The sequence below is a fragment of the Nycticebus coucang genome, chromosome 20 (genome assembly GCF_027406575.1).
Source record: "Nycticebus coucang isolate mNycCou1 chromosome 20, mNycCou1.pri, whole genome shotgun sequence".
Classification (NCBI taxonomy): Eukaryota; Metazoa; Chordata; class Mammalia; order Primates; family Lorisidae; genus Nycticebus; species Nycticebus coucang.
Window position 1 is genome coordinate 61,704,748 of NC_069799.1, and position 20,099 is coordinate 61,724,846.

The 20,099-nt window shown below is 35.4% G+C and overlaps 1 protein-coding gene and 1 long non-coding RNA gene across 2 annotated transcripts in view; one reads left to right on the top strand and one right to left on the bottom strand.

The window, feature by feature from the left end:
• CELF2 (CUGBP Elav-like family member 2) overlaps window positions 1-2,933 on the bottom strand; it is a 766,349-nt gene extending 763,416 nt beyond the window's left edge. Inside the window, exon 1 of the mRNA XM_053572290.1 lies at window positions 2,880-2,933. The gene's annotated coding sequence lies outside the window, so the exon portion shown is untranslated. The remainder of the gene's footprint in view (window positions 1-2,879) is intronic.
• A 114-nt stretch (window positions 2,934-3,047) lies between these two features.
• The window catches only part of LOC128572384 (uncharacterized), a 59,239-nt gene continuing 42,187 nt past the window's right edge, over window positions 3,048-20,099 (top strand). Inside the window, exon 1 of the long non-coding RNA XR_008376192.1 lies at window positions 3,048-3,269. This is a non-coding gene — a long non-coding RNA (uncharacterized LOC128572384). The remainder of the gene's footprint in view (window positions 3,270-20,099) is intronic.

Genomic DNA, 20,099 nt, shown 5'->3' on the forward strand with positions numbered 1-20,099 from the left:
CAAAAAGAACCTAAGCAAACGAGGGAAGAGAACTATACCCCAGATCCTAGTGCTCAGAAAAAATAGATTAGAATTTTTTTTGTAATCCCAACAGCCTAACGTAATACAAAGGTCATCACAGGCCAATTAAACAAATGATCTGTTCTACTCTACCTGGTGAAATTCTACATTGTAATTCCCCCGATGACCCAAGATGTGATTTTTTCTGTTTCCCACAGATTCTGAATACTTCCTGTTGCCCAGATGACGCTCAGCATGCATTCACAACGAAACGAGCAAACGTCCTTGTCATCTGCTCAGAAAGCAACGCTTACACTTCCATGTTGCCCTTGTATCTGCATTCTGGCATCATATATAATTTTTGTTCTATGTCTGCATGTGAAATAACCGGGTGCACTCTCTTCCTAAGGTATTTTCTATTTCAACACGTGGGCAATAATAAGGTGAATACTATTCCCACAGGCCACAAGAGCTAATGACAGATGCAGAACTATTTTATGCTGTAGTATTTTATTTTGGAAGTTGTAATGATAGCACAGCACTTTAGCAAGGCAAGACGACGAGACATTCTGATATTATGTGTGCACAGATATCAGAGTCTGAGGCAAGCACTGGTTCTTCGTCCATTGGAAAAAATGGATAGGGTAAAATCTAATGCAATTTCAATGTTATCCGATATTTTATTAACGGGGGAAAGCATCATTTTAACTGCGGCAATCTATAGAATTATGGACTGATTACTAGTTCAAAGGACAGAGCCCTACAATGAAACCCATAATTTCACATCACGTTTTGCAAGAGAGGATGGCAGTTCTTCACATATAATGGTGTTGCTAACCCAGAATCTTGTTAACACTCACAGTCTGAGAGGTTATGCTGATTCTCTCTTAGTCCTATTCTGAGCCAGAAAGAATAGTTTTTAAATATCCATTGGCCTTTATTTTTTTAACCTATGAGATTTTGGTCAATTAGAAATTTGTGAAGAAGAGGCACCTCAATTTGATCATTTGAGAGTTTAAGTAAAATGGTAACATTATTTTAAAAAATGAATTTTTTCTTCTTCAAAATTAAGGAATACCAAAGGGCTGGGGTTTGACTTGCACTTAGCTCTTTGTAGCTATTTCTAGTCACTGATTCTATGGAAAGTCGCTAAGGAGTTAGTTGCTTGTTACTGGGCAACAATTTATTCCAATTATAACTGAAATGTTGCTAATAGACAGTTACTGGTGGATAAGAACAGATTTTAAAAATGAACTATTAAATCCACAGCATTTCCACTTGTTGTAAAGAGGCAGAAATTATTCTAACAATTGACATTTTCTAATGTTCTGAGGTCTTTTTAGACATTTCAAGCGATCTGGGGGCATCGGTGAGACCCAAGGGCAGTGTGGTTCAGAGCTGTTAAGTGTAGGAGTGACACAATTAGATAGAATAGCTACAGATTTGCTACCAGGGACTGAATGTCAACCGGTATTTGGAACAGCACATTCCCCAAGATGCAAATGGCATACAACCTTCAAACATCCACAGGAGAGGTTTAAATCTTTGCCAACTACATTCTCTTTTTGACAACCTCCCCAATACATTTCTACTTATCTATTCAGAAAAAAACAAAAACTACAGTTTATAAAGCACAATGGAGAATCTCAAAGTATATTCCTTACTGTTTCACATGTGCTATTAAAGGGCAAAGGAAAATTCTAATTCCTAAGTTTCTTGACCCAAATCCAAGCAGAGTCAGGGACAAGCCTCTATCTTTTCATGTGTCTCCCAGAATCTGTGGTTAGACTCTGGATAAGTTCAAGGTTTGTCTCATATATTCAAATGACATGTTTAATATATAGAAAAGATAGCATTTCTGTTTTTCTTCTTTATCATATTAAAAATGCAATCTAAACTATACCGACCATAGTTGCAAACTGACATGAACACAATTTACATGCACAGAAGGAATATAAGTACATCGATTCACACGATTTCACCTTGAGCCCTTTATCTTATGGTCAATAGTCACACATTTTCAAATATCTTAAGTGATCCGGTCAGTTCTTAAAAGGGTCAGAAGAGATGGTTGCTGACTATTTGCACTATTCTTTCACCAGAGTTCCTCTCCTACCACAGAGTGCCAAGCCAGGGCATTCTCAGCAGCAGTCCCCGACAGAGTATACATAGAAATACTTGTTGAATTTAATTGGATTGAATTAAAATTCGTCCTTTTAGAGAATAAAGTTGGCATCTCAAGTACAAGGTTCCCAAATGATGTATGTTCTTCACAGTTGATCGTCTTAATGAACTCCTGACTAGTTATCAGATGAAAGAGATGAAAATAACGCTATTGAGCGCTCACTGTAGTCTGTTTCATTATCTGGACTAAGGAAGTCTATGATAATTAGTGTTCCTTAAAAAAGTTTCATCCTTGTACTTCCTGTTGGATGAGTAAACAGCAAACCCATGATGGTCTGTACAGTACCTATTAAAACTCATAACATCTCTGTAAGGGAGTAACTTGCAGAAAGTCAAGAATTCTCCCTGACACTGAAACTCCAAATGATCAACAACTCATTGTCACAGCATTGTCCTGGTGCAATCATCTTAGCCCTGTTGCCACGGGGCAATCAATTTGCAGAGAGAAGCAAATCGGGGTATATAGGAATGCTGTTATTACCCATTATAAGTATGACGTGAAGGTCATCTATCAGGCAATTATACCTTTTCATTACAGGCTAACCCCTCACGGCAGGGAAGCCACGCTTATGACTGCATTAGACAGACAAAGCCTCCAGCTCTTTTAAAAAAAAGGAAAAGCAAAAAAAAAAAAAAAAAAAAAAGAAAAAAAAAAGATAAAAAAAAGATTAAAAAAATTAAATTCTTTTTCTTACCAGCACGTTGCAGCACCAACTCGCTCACAGGAATATTGCTTTTACAGGTTTTTCTTTTAATTATCCTAGAAGCAGGGAGACCAAAAAAAAAAAAAAAAAAAGGCAGCAGCAGCAGGGTGGTTAAATTAGCGTGCTGGAATATTTTCAGTTTGTCGCAGAGTAGAAAAATAAAAAAGAGGAAAAAAGGCTCAGTAATTTAAATTTGCTCTCTCAGTTCAGGCTGCATCGCTGGGTCCCGCCCCTTCTTCCCGCTGGGTTCCACTACCTGCGAGGCTGGAACTGACAGCCACTGTGTAAACACAAAAAGGCAACAAGCATGCTGGGACCATTCTCATTCTGCTTCCTGTTTGGGTCTCACTTGTCCTGACAACCAAAAATCATCATTGAAAGGTATTCTGCGTTTTCTATCGGAGGTATTTGCATGCAATTCCCATTTTTATTGATTCACCATAGCTCATGATGTTGGGGTCTGATTACTGTTTTTTATTTCCCTTTTCTAAATATCTGTAAGAATAATTATCGGTAATTACATTTTTACTACTATTATTGTTTAGTTCCATGCTTTGCATTATTTTACCTGTCTTCTGCTCCAAAATACCTTCTTTCTCTTGTCTTCAACTCAAATACTGAAATTTCTAAGAATAGAGATAGAAATATCAAGATTGCCAGAATCCAGGGATTTTACCACTTCTCCTTTGACTTTTTTTTGGGGGGGGAGGGGGAAGCATATATTGCTGAGAATAATTCAAAAGCAGAGGGCCTAGGGAAAAGGTCCCAGGAACATCACACACTTCTAAGAAGGATGAAATATTAAAAAGTGTCTGCACCTAAATTCATAAGTTTATTTTAATACTTATGTACTGGGCCAATAATTAAAAAGCATGGAAATAAACTTAGTTCATGTTGTTGATTGAACCCAATGTATCTCCTGTAGAAAACCACTTTAATTTTAGCAAAAACAAAAAAACCCCTGCTATGTAAAGGGCTGTTCATTGCTGGTCTGTAGCAAAGGAATGATGAAACATAAAAAAATTCATCCTCCTTCTGTCTGAATGTCAATTGCTTCTGCAGAATTTTCAGTATGCTTTCTTGTTCTTTTCTTTTTTTTAATTAAATCATAGCTGTGTACATTGTCGTTCTTTTCTAAATGTTCCTTGTAGATGAGGGCGTTAGAGACTCCTTTGGTATTGAAGCTATCACAAATCTGTATATAGTTGGGACCAGTTACAAGTGAGTCTCTTAATTGAAGCACTGTATTTCTAGTGTTTTAATACATAGTATTGGTTCTCCTATTAAGTGTTATGGATTTTTCTTGGATCACACCACTAAGTGTACCATGTTGATGGATGTGTCAAGTCTCATAGTTGGGGGGTGGGGCTGTTAAGGACCAAAAGATATAATTATACATGGTTCTTTGCTAGTGACTAGAGACATGGAAATGTTACTCTTGATGACATGACACTGTTTAATCTATTTATGCTTGATATTTTGTATTTTTTAAAACAACATTTCCACCTTATCCCTACCTCAAGCCGTTTAAATGGATTTTACTATTTCTGTGCAACTTGCAGAATCCCTTACACTCAAGAGTGGGCTGTTTTAATGCACTTCACCTTTTAAACTCAGACCTTCAAAAGAGAAATGGGTAACAATATAAAATAAACATGATTAGCTTTCTAAATGGGTAAGATGTTTAGCCCAATGTCAGATATTTCTTCCATCATTTGAGATCTCTTCCCCAAACTACAGTTATTAAAAAAAAAAAGTTCTGAGGAGGCAAAGCACAAAACTATGTATTTCCCTTCTATTATGATCTTTATCAGATTTACTTCTCTGTTATGTTTGCAATGAAGTCTTTGTACAATTTGTGCTATAGCAGAGAAAAATAACCCAGGTCAAGTCCTCAAGAAGCCATGTTAACTTCTCCAATGGTTAGGCAATCAGGCTTTAATGAAACAGTGGTAAATTACACCAATGTGCTAATTATAGTCCTTTGTCACAGCATATAATGCAATAAGACCTACGCCTCGGCTTGGGAAATGTTATGCATAGATTTTCAGATTTAATTGAAGAGAGATTTTCCTGAAGCATTCTGTAATTTCAAGCAGCTATTCTTCAATACTTTCCTGAGTTCTCTACAGAAAAAAGTTACAACAAGCTAAACAAAACCCAGTAATAATGGCCTTTTAAAATTAGGATAGTATTACAAAAATGTATGACTATTATAATGATATTTATTACTTTTGTATAATTGGAACAATACAACGTGCATAGACCATGCAGATACACCCAGTAGCACATATAGGTTTATAATGTGCACGTATCTGTTTTAAATGAAGAAAGAACATTTTTATGGTCATCAATGCTTATTGAGTTCCATTAGCAGAATACCAGTCTTAGTAAAATAACCCTGACTTTGAATTTTAAACGAGGAACATTTTTGTGGGGATGAGTTCAACTAGGTTTTAGTAAATGTGCTTCTACTAAAAAGGTGATCTGACAAGTTTTTACTTGCTGCTGGGGACATCAAGTCACATATTACACATCTCCTAACTCTAGTGGCAAACAAACCAATGAAAAAAAAAGAAATACCTTCTGAATTGTTAGGGAATTCTGTGTGGTGATATACACGTAGGTGACATTCAAACCATAGAGATGTGTTAAAGAAACAGACTGAACATGTTGTTTGAAGCTGTATTTGAAAGAACTCGGAGTAGGTACATTGTCATACAGTATTTAAATTTTCATGCTGAGAGAACTTTAATGTCAGGGTAGAAAATGCTAATTCATTTTTAAAACACTATCAAATTAATACACTTTAACTTCCTAGTTAAAAATCGACATCATTTTCAAACTTCTTGCATATATTAAAGTTATTACCTTTGGATAAATGTCTCACTCTAAATAAAGTATCTCCACTGTGATTTTACTGTTTTGTCAGTGGAATATTTTAAGCAGTGGAATATTGCCTGATGCATCGTGTGTTATGACCCTGGTATCTTATTAACTGCAACAGCAACACATAATGTGTTTTTATTTTGATAGGACTCAGAAAGAGTTCACTTTTATTACATACCTTAGCTACCATAATTAACCCTTTAAATTTGAATGAGAAAAAAATTGTTTTTTCACAGTTGTCATAAAAATAGTCTGGTCTGGGTGTGGTGGCTCATGCCTATATTCCTTGCACTCTGGGAGGCTGAGGTGGTTGGATTATTTGAGCTCAGGAACTCTAAGACCAGCTTAAGAAAAAGCGAGTTCCCATCTCTACTAAAAATAGAAAGGCTAGCTGGGCATTGTGGCAGGTGCCTGTAGTCCCAGCTATCTGGGAGACTGAGGCAAGAGGATCACTTGAGCCCAAGAAGATCCTCTTGGCTTAACTGCAAGATTAATTTGCAGTTGCTGTGAGCTATGATGATGCCACAGTACTCTACCCAGGGCAAAGAGTGTGACTATGTCTCAAAAACAAATAAAAAAATATTAAATTGTCTGTTACTCTTTAATTATTTCCAACCATGTCTTAATTGTTGAATCAATTTCATTAAATTTTTGTAACTTTGATTTTTAAAACCTATGCACAGGGGCACAGAACTTATGATTTTAAGGAAATTTTCAAAGTCATTTTCTTGAGACCAACTAGATATAGAAGTATAGACAATTTCACTTTGCACATTTAAAATATAAAGAAATTAAAGCAGAAAATATTTGGCCCAAGCCATAACCAAGATCACAAGAATGCCTGAATGCCTTATACCTCAGTAGGCCATTTCCACATTGCTGTCCTATTCTTACATAGACAGGAAAACGTGTTACAAGTAAATTGTGCTTTTAGATCTAGTTGAGTTCCACAACATAACATAGCCCACATGATGGTGGGCCAGGATGTGTGAACATCATGTCTCAGTACTGTTGGTGCTGGGTGTGTGTGATTCATGAAGTCTGATGGCATTTTATTAATTTGTTTCTAGACCAGAATTACATACTGTTCCTCTGAAAGGCACAGGGAACACATAAGATGCAGAGAATGCTGAAAGCCATGGAAAATAGCAACAGAGAACCCCGAGTCAGAAAGACACAAAGAACTAGAGCATTTTACAGAAACGCCCACTATCTGGTAAGACTGGCTGCTGGAATTTTGCAATGCATATGGGAAATAAGCAGAGTTCCCTTACAAATCAGCCAATAAGAGATTGTAGTTTGAGATGGTTTAAGCAAAGATGGAAGTCCAAGGAATTGCTATACTGACTATGACTGATGAGCAAAAAGAATGACAGAGGGCTTACAGAACAGGGTAGGTAGACACATCTGGTGTCCCAATGTAGGGACAACTTCTCACTGAGATAACAAAACATGCAGTAGCCCAAATTCTGTGAGAGCTATGGGAGAGGTGGCCTTCGGGAGTAGTGCGTGATGATGGGCAGTGAGCCTGGAATAAGTCCATTTGAGAACTCCCTTTGACACAGCAGAGGAGAGGGGCAAGTATCTGCGTCCAGCGCTCAGGAAAGATGTCAGTGGAACAGCTAGAATGAAGAGTCATTAGTGGACAACAGAAAACACACCACGATGAGCTATTCCAGAGACCATGAAGAAACAAAAGCATTGTTTCCAGAACAGCACAGGGGAAGCTCAAGTGACTGAGCAGTGACCGAAGTGGGAAGAAGGAATGTGAAGCAAAACAGGTAAAAGAATTCAAGCAAAAATGATCTGGAGTAGGCCAGGACATCAAATCCTCCAAAGCTGTTTAACACTTATCATCTGGACTAGAACAGATTAGAAAATATCCAGAGGGGTTAGCAAATTGAAAACCGCAAGTGAAGCGATTTTATTATAGTTGTGGAGTTGGATGCCAGATGGCCTTGGTGAAAAAGTGAGTGGCAAAAGGCAAAATTCCACGGTGTTAACTGTTAGGCAATTAAGTTTACTAGAACTTATTAACTATCTTACTATGGTCCTATCTGGCAGTGTGGTTTAGTTTAATTTAAGCTTTACATCAGTAAGGGATTGAAAAAAAAAAAAAAAAAACAGACTTCAAGGTTCCTATTCTCAAGGGGTCAACCATCTATTTGGAATGTATACAATTACATCTTAAGCTTTGTATTAGAAAATATTCTGTTTTATTGGGAAAACTGTGATATGATGGAGAAGACAACAAATTTCCATCTTTTGATAGCTAATAATATAGCTAATAATCTCTTACCAATTTGTGCTCAGTTTGGTGGGAACTATGTACCCATATAATTTCAAAGGGAAAGATTACATGGTATAACTGATAGGTTGAAGAAATACTTACTGGCCTTACATTTAGCTATTTCTTATGAGTTTCTCAAATTAAAATCTTTACCAATTGGTTGATAAAGAAGTTTAGCCCTCCCAGCCCACAGATGCTCTGCAAAATGTTCCTCTCCAGATAGTAATGATATGAGAAAACAGAAGCTAAGGCAGAATTAAATTAATTGTTATTTTTGGCACTTGAGCAAAAGACAACAGCATTTCATTCCAAAACTCAGGATTTCTTTTTAAGCCGTTGGTGACAAAGTCCTTGTTAGGGCAGAGTTACTTTTCTCAAACCACGATTTTCTGTACTTACCATAATTAACATAATCCCTCCCTTTTAGATCTAGGAAGAAAATCAAAGGGATTGATAGATGGGTAAGATTAGATTTGAATCCTGAAAATACTCAACTTTTTTCTTTTTTATTCACTGAAATATTTACCACTTTCAGGTAATTTAAAGCCACTCCAAACATGGGGATTGCGAGTATTGTTTTCCTGGACACTGAATTACCTTTATCATCTAGTTAGGGACTTATGAGCAGTTTGTCACGTAGTATGTTAAATATATTTTTTACTTAGACAAAAGTTGAACAAATGGTAGTTAAGTCTTTATGTCCTGTTTTGCTGTTTTCTACAATTTGACATAAACTTCCTAGCAATTCTATTTCTTACCAAATTGAATTCAATATAGATCACTATGGGAATAACAAAAACAAAGCAAAATAAACAAAAACAAAAGTAACCCTTCCTATATCCACCACGGTGAAAATAAAATGTTTTCCTCTGGAATTGAGATGAAAAGGCAAGACAGTATGTTGTCATAGAAATTTATTTATTTTCCTTTTCCAAATGGTTCAATCACAATGTAGACTTAATGTGCTTAAATGGACAAGTCAATACCATACTCAGAGACGGTATTGGAAAAAAATAAGAAAAAGTACCACGAAGAACCAGGTCAACTTCAGAAGGGGGTTATGTTTTACCCTAGAAGCAATGAGAAGCCACTGAAGTATTTTAAGTAGAAATGAGACATAATTACATGTGCATTCTTGAAAAGACAAAGCTGCCATTAACATTTAAAATAGATTAAAGCCAGGCACAGTGGCTTGTACCTGTTATCTAGTACTTTGGAAGGCCAAGGCAGGAGGATGCTTGAGACCAGGAGTTTAAGAATTTGACAACATAAAATGTATTTTAAGAGAAAAAAAATAAGGACATAAGGATACAAATGCAAAAGAAAACCAGAAAATAGGTTAATGCACCAAATGATACTATAACATTATCTACTCTTAGTAGCTCTAAGGTACATTTTGGTTCTAAGCTAAATAATGTGAAATAAAAATGCCATCAGCCACATGTGTCATATTGTCCACAGATAAAAACCAACCACTTGTTTAGGAAAGCACAGCCTTGTGGCATGATCTGTAGATTCTCACAGACAGGTCCCAGAATGGTCCATTAAACAACTTTCTCAACACAACATTTATATTTTGTATATAGCAGGCCTAATTGTGGTTATAAATAGACCCAATGTTTTATATCAAAGTTGAAGGTGATTTTAATTTTAGCTCAAAAGATAATCAAATTCCTCACATCAGCCCTAAAAGCACAAAAACATAGAAAAAAAATCAACTAATTGATTAATACTCATCCCCTAATTTGTACCAAGCCTTGTCCTAGGTACTGAACATATACCTGGAAACAAGACTCAGTTGGCACTCAGACTAGTGGGAACATGGACCAGTTAACAGAAATTTGAAATCATGAGCAGTAATTGTGTCAGGGCAAGAAAAATGTGTGAAGACTTGAGGATACTCCTGAGACTCCAGAGATGGCTTCTAAGGGGAAGTGATATCTAAGTATCATCTTGAAGAGAGAGAAGTGAAAGGGAGCAATGAACAACTGTCCTACAATGGATTAACAGTTGTATCTCTAGTGCACTGAATAGCGTAATCTAAACAAATTTTAAATTAATTAATAAAAATCATTTCTTAAATACTGACAGATAGCTGCTTAATGTGGTAAATATTATCTACTGAAAACTTATAACAAGCATAATATTTAATGTTGAAACCCAGGAGTATTCCCATTTGAGTCAGAAACAAGATGAGTGATTTCTATTATCCTGGTTATTTAGTATTTTCTTAGAGAAGACGGCTAAAAATAAACTATATATTTTGAGAAGGAAGGCTCAATGATTTGTCTTTTCTATAGATGATATATTATTTATATAGAGAATCTTTTTAATTTTCTACATAAATAGTTATAGCTCATTAAGATTACTGATACAAAATAAATATATAAAGATTATTCCTATACCTCAGCAATAAACATAAAATGTAGTAGAAAACCAAAAACTCCAGGAACAAAATTATAAAGATTAAAGCAATAAATTTAACAAAAAATGTCTATTATCTTCTTAGACAATGTTATTGAATATGTAACACAGCCATAGGAATTTAAGTTATGTTATATTATAGAGACCAATTTTATTCAAATTAATCTACAAATGCAAAGGAATTTTAACCAAAAATTGATCCCTTAGTACTCAGAGTCTAGATCTGAAGTTCATAGCTTCCCTGTCCACCAAGCCTTGTCTATAAAACAGAGAAAATATTTGGAGGAACAATATATGAAAAATTCCCTATTTCATGACAAATATGAAGCCACAGTTCAGAAAGCACACAGCACATCCCAAAGTAAATGATTAAAAAGAATCCTGCAAAGAAACATAAAGAGAAAATGTTTTTTAAAGGTAGCTTCAACTTTCAGCCCTGATCCAGGAAAATAGTATGGGATTTAGCTTCCTGCCATGAAGGAATGTTCATACACAATAGCTGTGTGTGAACATTGGCTCATAAGTAGCCCAGGACTGCCATCCTTGAGAGAAAGAACACCCATGCGGTGAGTGCCACAGTCCAACAGATGTCTAGGAAGAGACCTCCAAATACAGAAGGGAGGACTAATGCAAAGCAGAGCATTATGGTCTCACTGAAATGAACAGGTAGAGAATTCCAGGCTACTGAAACAGCCGAACTTTGCTGGGCTGGCTACCACAGAGAAGGAAGCAGGGGATGTCTGTGTCTGAGTTCCTCCTCACAGGGCCTTGCTTAAAGCCAGCATGGGATTCTGTCTTGTGTGGCAGAGGGTGGCTGTAAAAAGATTCAGAGTGGAGCTGAGATCGCACAGTTGCGGGAGATGAGTGTCGTGACCCAATCAGAATGGAAAGGGCTTGTTGATACCCTGGGCAGTCAGCTGATGTAGCAGCAAGGTCATAGCTCAGGAGCAAAAACCATGTCTGAAAAATTTGTCATCTTCCTTAAGAAAAACCTAAAACCTCCACTATATAGAGATGCTAGCAAATTTTCATCCTGTTGAAACACCTTTCAGAATTCTACAAAAAGTCAGTTTTATTGCAACTGATCATCTACAATAACCAGTACTCCTGCCTATTCCCTAGACATGAGACTAGGCAAGGAAAGAAACATAGCTATGTGTAATTTTAATCCAAAAGAAGGAAGGGAAAGAGAAATAACAGGACAATAATAGACAGGATACACAGGAAAAACTCGAAATATGGTAGGCTTAACACAAATATGCCAATAACTACAATAAATGTAAGTGAATCAAACACTCCAGTTAAAAATGCATGGATTAAAAAATGTTAAGACCCCCAAAAATGCAATATGTAGAAATTCACTTTAAAATATAAAGACACTATCATACAATCCAGAATTCTACTATCAGGTATATTTCTAAGAGAAAGGAAACTAATATACTGAAGAGATTGATGTACTCACAGGTTTACTGTAGCACTATTCACACAGAATCAAACTAAGTGCCCATCAACAGATGAATGGACAAAGAAAATGTGAGACATATATACATATATACATACACACACATACATAAGAATACTGGTCAGCCTTAAAAAAATAAAATCCTATCACTTGCAGCAACGTGGATGGAACTGGAGGTCACCACATTAAGTGAAATAACCTAAGCACAAAAAGACAAATGTTACTATTACATGTTTTCACTCATATGTAGAAATTTAAAAAGTATGGATTGCATAAAGACAGAGAGTAGATTAGTCATTATTGGAGGCCCTGGAAAAGGTAGAGAGTGAAGAAGCATTGATTAATGATCACATATAGTTAGATAGGAGAATAAAGACCTAGTGTTTGATAGATCTGTAGGGTGATGACAGTTAACAGTAATCTATTGTACATTTCAAAATACCTAGAAAAGATTAATTTGAATGTCCCTAGCATAAAGGTGACAGATATTCTAATTACCCTGATTTGATCTTTACACACTACATGAATATACCAAATTATCACATATACCTCAAAAATATGTTATCCATAAAATTTTTTTTAGAGGAAATAAAAAATAAAATACAAAGACACAACTAAGTATAAAGGATAAAGATGACTGGAGTCCATTGTGTAAGCACTAAGCAAATGTAGGTCAGAAAACAAAGGAAAGCAATGGGAGGGTGAGTTGACATCAAACTAAGGATATTTCAAGATAAGACGTACTAGTGGAGATAAAAGGAAAAACATTCCGCTACAAGAATACATTCACCAAGAAAACTTAATCCTATATGTGCACATGGCTAATAATTGGCTCAAAAAATATGAAGTAAAACTGTCAGAACTCAAGAGAGAAATGGGATAAATTTGAAGCTAGAGTTGGAGATTTTGACTATTTGACTATCTCAGAAATGAATTGAGCAAGGAGACAAGAAATCAATAAGGATATAGAAGACATGACCTCTTAACGCCATACTGTCTGCAACTGCAGAATAACTTTCTTTCCCCCCCCAGTGCACACAAAACAGTCACAGATATACCATATCCTGGTCATAGATCAAGGATTAAGTTTCAAGACCAATAAGAAAATAATGGCAATGTCAGGAATAAAACAGGCTCTGTTAATATCTGTCCTCCAGGCTTATGAGAGTAAGAAAATGTTGCCTACACAAAGTCAGTTTGCCAACATCAATACCAGAAGAAACATGATTGGATAAATGGGTGAATCAAAGTCCATTTTTACACAAAATACTTTCAAAATAGAGGACAGAACACCTCCCTGATCACTTTTATTATTATTTTTTTAATTTCAGAGGGATAGGAGGGTACAAACATTTCAGTTACATTGTTTTCACTTCTGAGGTGAAGTTCAAGTTGTAGTAGAGCCCCTAATCAATTCCATGAGGCTATTTGTAATCGTTATTACAAACTTGCTATTAACTATAACAGAATCTGGGATGGCCATCGTAAGAAACACAGTTTAAAATTACTCGTAGGCAAAGATACATCTACCCTACTGTTCTGCAGGTCAACAGGAATATACCCAAGAGAAATAAGAATACACATTGCCGAAAGAATTGTAGTTGATATTCATGATTAGTTTGTCCACAATACCCAGAGACTGAAATAAGTTTAGTAGGTGTTGGATAAGTAAATACATTTTTGTGATTCACACAACAGAATACTACACAGCAGTAAAAGTAAGCAACCCTGATGCAACATGCAAGAGCCAGATGCTTCTTACGGGTATTATGTCTGTTAATAGTAAAAGGCATCGTATATAATACATAGAGCTTAGCTCTGTGAATACGTATAACAGGCAAAACTAATCTATGATGATAGAAATTAGACCAATGGCAACAGGGTAAGGTAGGGAGACTAGGTGCCAAGGTGCAAAGGAAAATTTCTGAAGAGAAAAAAGTACTAGGGGTATTTGTTACTTGGATGTGTGTATTCATCCAGCACACTCACTGAATTATACACTTAAATTTGTGCACACTGTTTTTACATTTTGTATGTAAAGTTTATTGATAATAAAAGCAAAAAAAGAGAAAATAGGTAAAATACTTAGGACAACTGAAATAACTGTGTAATCTAAATACAGCAATATTAAGAAAATGGAATATTAATTTTAAAACAAAGAAAAGAAACATGTAAATTTAAATTCTAGCCCTGTAAAATGTTACGAATGTCCAATTTGTGAGATTTTCATTCAAAAGTCAAAACTAAAATGTTAGACAAGAACAGTAGGCATGTCAGGGGAAAGGTGATGTGAGTTAAAGTCTTCTTAGAGTCTGGTTTTCCAGAAAGGCTCCATCTTGCTTTTTTCCCCCTTTTTAGCTTAAATGTTGATGGGAAAAACTTCAAGAAGAGCCATGAAAAGGAAAAAAAAAAAAAAAAAAAAAGCTTTAGTTTCAAACCAGTAGAGGGGAAATATTAAAAAATGAAACGAAAGAAGTAAAAAAGCTAATAAAGGAGAAAGAATTACAATTGCAAAGGCTCCTCACTACTGACTCTTACAGTCCATGCACAGATTAATCACCTTATGTGTACATATTAACTGCATACTCACCATAACTCCCTGGCTTCCCTGTTCCCCTCATCAGCAGAGGAAAATGTCATATATAACGACAAAAATAGTTTTAAGAAGCAGATTCAAACTGCTTTAAGAAGCAGTTTAGTTATAAAATCCACTGTTGGAACCAATATCCCATTCTTTCCTGAAGAGTGGAATAAAGATAAATTTAAAAAGAAGATATTAAGGAATAAAATTCTAAAATAACAATACTTATAATAATTAGCCCTACAAAAATTTAAAGCAAAAATGCTAACTATTCAGGTTCAATCCATGCCAATGGTGAATAAATGTTGATAAAGTCATTCAAACAGGACTTTAAGGTCCAGCTTATTTACATTATCTAATATTTTAAAGTGGTATTTAATAGTTCCTTTTCATATATGTGCATACACAATTATAAGACCAATAATAAATGATTTTTTTTGGTAAACACTGTATTTTTAAATATAGTAATGGATATACTGGCCAATAAAATCTTTCCTAATTCCCATTACTTTTGTGATAAATAACATTTATAAGAAGTTACTAATTTAGAAATTATGCATTATTTTCAAAGCTTTAACATGTATTAATTACATACATTCCTAAGTTACATCCTGAAAAATTTAATTTACATTTCAAATATTGATAATTTTTTGATGTTTTCATTTTTAAAAGGCTTTGCTAATTTGAATAGATAAAATATAGTACATATATTTAATTTTGATTTGTAGATCATTTAAATAATATAATTTTCTTTCAGACCAGTCCTGTACATAAACTTTGGAGTTTTCCTGTTTTGTCCAATTTTCTTTTTTTTTGGTAGGGACAGAGTCTCACTTTATGGCCCTCGGTAGAGTGCCGTGGCCTCACACAGCTCACAGCAACCTCCAACTCCTGGGCTTAAGCGATTCTCTTGCTTCAGCCTCCCGAGTAGCTGGGACTATAGGCGCCCGCCACAACGCCCGGCTATTTTTTTTTTGGTTGCAGTTTGGCCGGGGCTGGGTTTGAACCCGCCACCCTCAGTATATGGGGCCGGCGCCCTACCGACTGAGCCACAGGCGCCGCCCCTTGTCCAATTTTCTACTGAAATATTTGTGTTCATTTTCACTCAGAGCTCTCATATATTAAGGGTGTTGAACTTTATTTTGTAAATATTGTTCTAAGTTTTTAGATAGCTTAAAAATTACTAAATTACTTATTTTTTAAACAAATTTTTATTAAGAAACAAGTTTAATTCACTCAATTATGTTTCTCTTTATGTTGCAAAAAATCTTTTCTCGTTGAGAAATTAATAATTTTCTCATATGTTTGACAATTAAATGTACCTACAAATATCTCAGATTTAGTGAAAATCACACAAGTAATTAAAGTTGACTAAAATTGAGAAAAATGAAATCTTAGATAAAACCATGTTAAATGTATTGCTATTGGTACTTAAATTGGGAATATCTTAGAATGATTAATTTTTAAACGAGAAAACCGGTAAACCAAATGAAGTAGAAAAAGGTAATAAAAGTTTAGAAACCAATGAAATAGAAAATAAAAATGTCACAGATATAGTTAAAAGGAAATAGTTGGTGTTCCCCCCCCACAAAGAATAACAGATAAATGTCTCATAACTGAATACTGGCAACAAAAGGTAATATTTTTAGAATGGAGAATCAAAATTAAAATATACAACGAATAACTTGATGCCAGTAAATTAGAAATGCTGAACCAAATTCTTAGCAAAATATAAACTATTACATAAGGCTCAAGAAGAACTAGCAAGCTTAAATAGTCTTGTAACAGCCATAGGAAAAAAAATGTCTTACCACAAAAAAAGTATATAAATTGATGGTTATGTTAATCAGTTTGATTTAAGCATTCCACATTGTATATCACAGCATTACATTGTACCCCATAAATGAATACAGTTATGATTAAATAAATAAACTTGTATATATCTTTTCACAAAGTTTTTCTAGCTGTGTCACCTGTGATTCAAACTTCTGTGTTTGAGTAAGGAAATGAAGGTAGTGGAGAATGGCTTTAAGAAATAAAGTATTTTTTAAAAAGTCATCTCACAAAAAAGTTACCCACTCTAAGTGATTTTATCAGCAAATTTTACATAACTTTGAAGGAAAAGATTATTTTAATATATTCTACCTTCTTGAGATGGTAAAATATAAAAATATTCAACTCATTCCGAGACAGCAAAATCATGAAGGAAATCTCAATTCTGACTATATCCACAAAAATCCTTAAAGCAGTCAAATTCAATATTGCATTAAAAGAACAAGTTACATCTATTTATGGGATATAATCTCTGTATTAAGACTTTTAAAGAGAAATCTGTATGATCTTAAAATAATTTCAAAACTTATGTTTAAAATTCTTACAAAACCAGGTTATTTCTATCTGATAAATATAGCTTACAAAATATTTTAATGGTAAGACCCTAAAAGAATTCCTGAGGAATGTATAGTATTATCATATATTTCAGCTTTATCCTAAATGGCTTAAAGACTAAAACTTGAAAAGAAAGTAGATGTAGAGTTATTAGAATTAGAAAGTTGGAAAGAAATTTTATTCAAAGATACAATATACAAATAAAATGAAAAATATGTTAATTATTGTGAATAAGGATATTTAGAAATGAAGCTAGAGATAGGATTAACATACAAAATTTCATTTTTATTTTAAATTAATATGAGGGTACTAACTTTTAGGTTCTATTGTTCTCACTTCCAACAAATGTTCAACTTGTAGCTCAGCCCTTCTCCTGGGGGTGTGCTGAACACCCTCACATTGTGTACATTAGGTGAGATACCTCCAATTGCCCTTTCCCTCCCCTCCTCTTTGATAGACCATATTTGTGTTTTATCATTCATCTGGACATGCAGTTGTTTATATATTGATTTCATATTGAGTACATTGGATATATATTTTTCCCATTCTTGAGATACTCTACTAAGAAGAACATGTTTCAACTCCATCCAAGCAAACATAAAAGATGTAAAGTCTTCAACTTTTCTTAAGGCTGCATAGTACTCCATGGTACACAAACATGTTAAGTGGAAAAACATACCATGCTTATGATTGGGCACAATCAACATCATTAAAATGTCCATTCTACCCAAAGCAATCTACACATTTAATACAATCCCCATCAAAGCACCAATGTTATACTTTGAGGAATTGAAAAAGTAGTGGAACCAGAGAAAAACCTGAATAGCCAATATAATTATTAGAAATTAAAAATCTGGAGGCATCACATTACCAGACTTTAGATTATGCTACAAGTCTATAGTGATCAAAACAGCATGGTACTAACACAAAATTAGAGACATAGATCTATGGAATAGAACAGACAAGATGAACCCAGGCATATATCACTATTTGATCTTTGATAAACCAAACAAAAACATGCACTTGGGGAAAGAATCCTATTTAATAAATGCTGGGAGAACTGATTAACCACATGTAGAGAAGTGAAACTGGACTCAGATCTCACCACTGATGAAAATTGCTTCTCATTGGATAAAAGATTTAAATTTAAGACACGAAGCAATAAAAACCCTAGAAGAGAGTGCAGGGAAAAGCGCTTAGAGATACTGCCTTGGGAAAGGACTTTATGAAGAAGAACCCCCAGGCAATTAAAATTTCATTTTTATACATGAACAAGACACAAAAACCATGAAAATACCTATGTTTATCAAAATTTGTACAAAATGAAAATGGAGAAAACCAGATAGTTTTACTGACAGATGTTAAAAATGATAAACAGATATGTTCATGAATTGGGAGGTTTGTGTTATAATTCTTCAAATTTATCTATAGATTTGATATTTCAACCAAAATTCCAAAAATACATTATGTGGAATTTTCTAAGTTTATTCTCAAGCTTACATAGAATACTGAAAGTTCAAAATTTTCCAAACATTTGTAAGAATATGTTGTGTTTATGTTCATGAGTTGTTCTACCAGGTATTGAGACCTAGTAAATAGCCAGTGAGGTATCGGCTTAGGGATAAAGAAACTGATCAGTGTAATGAAATAGAAAGCTTTAACATCCATCCAGCCGTATGTGAAAACTGGTATCTATTGTCACACCATGTGTGCAATAAAATGGGTCATTTAGTTCAATGTTACATTTTGTGGGATTTTATTTCAGTAAATCGAATGTTCTATAAAACATGAGAGTGTTGCTCGCAGAGTGTCCTTGAGTGTGTAAGGCAAACCCACATCCTAAGAATCAGTTCTGCTGTGAATGAACTTGCTGCCTTTCCAAGATGGAAGAGATCTGAGGTACTAGATTTTCTACTGTGTGGCTGAGCCTTTAGCATAACGGTACAATACTGGAAGCTTCCAATTTGGGATCTGCCATTGACAGGGCTGAACATTCAGGAGCAGCAACAGGAAGCTGAAACATGGTATGAAGGAAACGGGGTTCCTGGGCTTATTCATAGCCTCTTACCGAGCTACTCCACGTACAGGGTCACTGGGAAGATGGGTCAGAGTCTGGCTGACTTTCATCTCCAGACTCATCCCATCTTCTTAGCTGCTGAGGGCCTCCCCTACCAGGAGGTGGTGGTTGTTCCCACACTCACAGGTCCATCATGTCTCTGTTTTCCTCCTGTTTGTTTCCAAGTTTCCAGTGTGCTTGTTTCCAGGCCCTTGCTAATGAGCCCAATCCTTGCTGCTGCCTAGAATTCACATATCTTCTCATGCTAGGTGACTTCTCTCCCCAGACAAAAGGAGAGAGAAGGGATGGCCACGTATGTCTACTACACCTCGCTTTACAAATTCTTTTCAATGTGTTCTTGGAAGTCCTTCCTCAGGACTATAGCACAGAATCAGACTGTTCTGCTTTTACCAGCATGTTGGGCTAACCTGTTTTTGCAATGAAATGTTTTTTTCGGTTTTTGGCTGGTTATAGCATGTCCCAGGAGGCTGTACTTTTGTGTTGGGGGACACTCATCGAGGTAACAGATGTTGGTGATACGGATATCTGAGGCTCTGCTCTTGTAATTTGGGGAACCATCTGGACCCACTCAGGATGAATTCTAAATGTCTAATTTTCATTGGAGGATGGGTTGTGATCGCACCTGTCCAACTTTGTAACTTGGTGACTATAACTAGACCCATTTCCTTTGGTATATCCCATGGCTAGGCACTCACTGTCTACAGGGCTGGTTCACACGCCACAGGTTGCTTTTTGAACGTTAGACAAAACTTTGTTCCAGAATCCGCAGTGACTCCTTCAGTGGTGACCACCAGCCACTTCATGCAGTACCTTCTCTACCAGGCAAGCCTCTAGTCCCTCAGGAGGTCAGTTCATCTGCACTCAAGACAAAGCTCTCTCCTCCTTGTGCACTTAACAACTGGAAGCCTTTGAGTCACTTGATAAACAGATCTGAGCACTTTACACCAATATGGTACATTCTGCCTCCAAAACACAAAGACAACGATTACACCTGTGGTGGTATTTCTCTCAGTGATAAAGAGCACAGGCTTCCATTACAAACCCTTTTCCTTCTTAGAGGGAAAATCACAGCATGGCCCAGATTAGTGGGTCTTATGAAC